Source organism: Osmia lignaria, unplaced genomic scaffold (genome assembly GCF_051020975.1).
Source record: "Osmia lignaria lignaria isolate PbOS001 unplaced genomic scaffold, iyOsmLign1 scaffold0052, whole genome shotgun sequence".
Taxonomy (NCBI): Eukaryota; Metazoa; Arthropoda; class Insecta; order Hymenoptera; family Megachilidae; genus Osmia; species Osmia lignaria.
Genome location: NW_027478193.1, coordinates 42,501 through 47,500, shown reverse-complemented (window position 1 = coordinate 47,500; position 5,000 = coordinate 42,501). Strand labels below are relative to the sequence as shown.

The 5,000-nt window shown below is 39.5% G+C and overlaps 1 non-coding gene across 1 annotated transcript in view; it reads left to right on the top strand.

The window, feature by feature from the left end:
* The first annotated feature begins 4,610 nt into the window (after positions 1 to 4,610).
* Positions 4,611 to 5,000, top strand: part of LOC143307371 (small subunit ribosomal RNA) — a 1,924-nt gene continuing 1,534 nt past the window's right edge. Inside the window, exon 1 of the ribosomal RNA XR_013064531.1 lies at positions 4,611 to 5,000. This exon is cut by the window's right edge and continues 1,534 nt beyond it. This is a non-coding gene — a ribosomal RNA (small subunit ribosomal RNA).

Sequence of the window (5,000 nt, the reverse complement as noted above, 5' to 3'; positions counted from 1 at the left end):
GGGACTTTGAAATATTTCGGAGCGCACCTAAAGTTCGTTATTTTGGCTAAACGGAGCGAAAATCTGCATTTATACCATCACGGACGTTAGTTTAATAGCGTTTAACGATGGATCCACGGTACAGAATGCAAAAATATGATTGTTAAAATTTTCGACTAATCGGTTCTAAGAGGCGAAGCAATACGCCGCTGGGACTTTGAAATATTTCGGAGCGCACCTAAAGTTCGTTATTTTGGCTAAACGGAGCGAAAATCTGCATTTATACCATCACGGACGTTAGTTCAATAGCGTTTAACGATCGATCCACGGTACAGAATGCAAAAATATGATTGTTAAAATTTTCGACTAATCGGTTCTAAGAGGCGAAGCAATACGCCGCTGGGACTTTGAAATATTTCGGAGCGCACCTAAAGTTCGTTATTTTGGCTAAACGGAGCGAAAATCTGCATTTATACCATCACGGACGTTAGTTCAATAGCGTTTAACGATCGATCCACGGTACAGAATGCAAAAATATGATTGTTAAAATTTTCGACTAATCGGTTCTAAGAGGCGAAGCAATACGCCGCTGGGACTTTGAAATATTTCGGAGCGCACCTAAAGTTCGTTATTTTGGCTAAACGGAGCGAAAATCTGCATTTATACCATCACGGACGTTAGTTCAATAGCGTTTAACGATCGATCCACGGTACAGAATGCAAAAATATGATTGTTAAAATTTTCGACTAATCGGTTCTAAGAGGCGAAGCAATACGCCGCTGGGACTTTGAAATATTTCGGAGCGCACCTAAAGTTCGTTATTTTGGCTAAACGGAGCGAAAATCTGCATTTATACCATCACGGACGTTAGTTTAATAGCGTTTAACGATGGATCCACGGTACAGAATGCAAAAATATGATTGTTAAAATTTTCGACTAATCGGTTCTAAGAGGCGAAGCAATACGCCGCTGGGACTTTGAAATATTTCGGAGCGCACCTAAAGTTCGTTATTTTGGCTAAACGGAGCGAAAATCTGCATTTATACCATCACGGACGTTAGTTCAATAGCGTTTAACGATCGATCCACGGTACAGAATGCAAAAATATGATTGTTAAAATTTTCGACTAATCGGTTCTAAGAGGCGAAGCAATACGCCGCTGGGACTTTGAAATATTTCGGAGCGCACCTAAAGTTCGTTATTTTGGCTAAACGGAGCGAAAATCTGCATTTATACCATCACGGACGTTAGTTCAATAGCGTTTAACGATCGATCCACGGTACAGAATGCAAAAATATGATTGTTAAAATTTTCGACTAATCGGTTCTAAGAGGCGAAGCAATACGCCGCTGGGACTTTGAAATATTTCGGAGCGCACCTAAAGTTCGTTATTTTGGCTAAACGGAGCGAAAATCTGCATTTATACCATCACGGACGTTAGTTCAATAGCGTTTAACGATCGATCCACGGTACAGAATGCAAAAATATGATTGTTAAAATTTTCGACTAATCGGTTCTAAGAGGCGAAGCAATACGCCGCTGGGACTTTGAAATATTTCGGAGCGCACCTAAAGTTCGTTATTTTGGCTAAACGGAGCGAAAATCTGCATTTATACCATCACGGACGTTAGTTTAATAGCGTTTAACGATGGATCCACGGTACAGAATGCAAAAATATGATTGTTAAAATTTTCGACTAATCGGTTCTAAGAGGCGAAGCAATACGCCGCTGGGACTTTGAAATATTTCGGAGCGCACCTAAAGTTCGTTATTTTGGCTAAACGGAGCGAAAATCTGCATTTATACCATCACGGACGTTAGTTCAATAGCGTTTAACGATCGATCCACGGTACAGAATGCAAAAATATGATTGTTAAAATTTTCGACTAATCGGTTCTAAGAGGCGAAGCAATACGCCGCTGGGACTTTGAAATATTTCGGAGCGCACCTAAAGTTCGTTATTTTGGCTAAACGGAGCGAAAATCTGCATTTATACCATCACGGACGTTAGTTCAATAGCGTTTAACGATCGATCCACGGTACAGAATGCAAAAATATGATTGTTAAAATTTTCGACTAATCGGTTCTAAGAGGCGAAGCAATACGCCGCTGGGACTTTGAAATATTTCGGAGCGCACCTAAAGTTCGTTATTTTGGCTAAACGGAGCGAAAATCTGCATTTATACCATCACGGACGTTAGTTTAATAGCGTTTAACGATGGATCCACGGTACAGAATGCAAAAATATGATTGTTAAAATTTTCGACTAATCGGTTCTAAGAGGCGAAGCAATACGCCGCTGGGACTTTGAAATATTTCGGAGCGCACCTAAAGTTCGTTATTTTGGCTAAACGGAGCGAAAATCTGCATTTATACCATCACGGACGTTAGTTTAATAGCGTTTAACGATGGATCCACGGTACAGAATGCAAAAATATGATTGTTAAAATTTTCGACTAATCGGTTCTAAGAGGCGAAGCAATACGCCGCTGGGACTTTGAAATATTTCGGAGCGCACCTAAAGTTCGTTATTTTGGCTAAACGGAGCGAAAATCTGCATTTATACCATCACGGACGTTAGTTCAATAGCGTTTAACGATCGATCCACGGTACAGAATGCAAAAATATGATTGTTAAAATTTTCGACTAATCGGTTCTAAGAGGCGAAGCAACACGCCGCTGGGACTTTGAAATATTTCGGAGCGCACCTAAAGTTCGTTATTTTGGCTAAACGGAGCGAAAATCTGCATTTATACCATCACGGACGTTAGTTCAATAGCGTTTAACGATCGATCCACGGTACAGAATGCAAAAATATGATTGTTAAAATTTTCGACTAATCGGTTCTAAGAGGCGAAGCAATACGCCGCTGGGACTTTGAAATATTTCGGAGCGCACCTAAAGTTCGTTATTTTGGCTAAACGGAGCGAAAATCTGCATTTATACCATCACGGACGTTAGTTTAATAGCGTTTAACGATGGATCCACGGTACAGAATGCAAAAATATGATTGTTAAAATTTTCGACTTATCGGTTCTGGATCACTGAAAAATCAAAAAAAATTATTAATTTTGATTAATTAAATTACATATGTAGTTTTATATTGTTATAGTCTCGTATTTGTTAATGTTTTGTCGTAAGAAAATGCAAAAATATCGTTTTAATGTTTTCGTCTCATCGGTTCTGGATCGCTGAAAAATCAAAAAAAAATATTAATTTTGATTAATTAAATTACAAATGGAGTTTTATATTGCTATAGTCGCTTATTTGTTAATGTTTTACCGTAAGAAAATGCAAAAATATCGTTTTAATATTTTCATCTCATCGGTTCTGGGCGGTTTTAAAATTTTTTAAAATATTAATTAAACCCATGATTTACATGAGAATGTGAATTTATTATGTCCTGCATGTTAATTTATTAATTTTCATGTATAGAACGTTATAAAATGAAAGGATATGTTCGACGATATTTTCAGTCTAAGTTTTACCGTGCCGGCGGGATGGTACGCTCTCACGGCGGTTTGCACAGGCATACGCCTGGGCGTAAGCCCATGCGTCGCCGACCTAGCGGCCGGCCGTTCGGTATTTATAGGAAGGCACTTTCGGTTCGCTCGGACCGGTCGGGAGTAGCGTCGAGCGTGTGGCTCTTTTATGACTTCGGTTGAAAAGCAGTCTACCGCTCCTCGAGAATATACTTTCTCGACTATTCTCGTTCCGGTTTTCCGTTGCGGATTATTATTAATCTCCACACAGCATTACCACGGGTCGGTGTCTAAGACCGAATGGCCCATATGTGGTGAGCCTTGTAATATAAGGCTGGTGACCTGTATGCACTTATAAATGTTGCATACTTGTACAAACTGAGCATCAACTGTCTGTAACCAAAATTTGTTAAAACTGAAAAAGTTATAAGATTGTATAAAATTTTTGAACCAAGAAAGTAGTGTTAGACGAAAATTCGTTCTATCACTTTTAGAAGGGAGACTGTTTGGAAATATTTAAAGTATAAAATACACAAAAGTCCACTGAATTATGAACAAAATTACGTCCCTGAATTTAAGAAAAGTCAAGAGGTGTCAGAAATAAAATCCTCTCTGATACGTTCAGAGAGGAAAATAAGTATGGAGAGAGGAGTAAAAATGAAAGAAGTTTTAAGGCTGGGGAAACTTCTAAAGGAGAGAGATTCCAACATATCTAATATGTACATTTAAAGCAAGTCCAAGGAACTCTCTCCGTTAATGTTTGAAAAGGTGTGTGCAGATGGAGGAGAAATGTATAAAGTACAGAGACGAGGTTGGTGGGCCCGCTCTAATGATAAAGATTATAAAATTTGGTGGCAAAATGACCAGCATGATCACTGTACGCGCTTTCTCGATTTGTATAGCATGCCACTGTCCGCGCTATCTTTTATTATATTGTCCAGCGTGTGTGGTCTACGTGCTTGCACGATGGATGCACGGCGTGAAAGTGATTTTCGTGCTTTATGAGAGGAGGAGGAGAATATTTGGCCTCTATAAGAGGTACAAAATTTATGAAATGTGTGTTACATACAAAAGAGAAATGGCTTAACGTCGATCGGTCTTACAGGGAGGGCCGACGACGAAAATTTAAATTTACAATAATAACTAAGCTCCCTGGTTGATCCTGCCAGTAGTCATATGCTTGTCTCAAAGATTAAGCCATGCATGTCTAAGTACATACCGAATTAAGGTGAAACCGCGAATGGCTCATTAAATCAGTTTTGGTTTCTTAGATCGTACAAAACATTACTTGGATAACTGTGGTAATTCTAGAGCTAATACATGCAAACCAGAATTCCACCCAGAGATGGGAGGAATGCTTTTATTAGATCAAAACCAATCGGTGGCGGACGGCTTGTCCGTTCGTCCATCGTCGGCTTTGGTGACTCTGAATAACTTTGTGCTGATCGTATGGTCATCTAGCACCGACGACGGATCTTTCAAATGTCTGCCTTATCAACTGTCGATGGTAGGTTCTACGCCTACCATGGTTGTAACGGG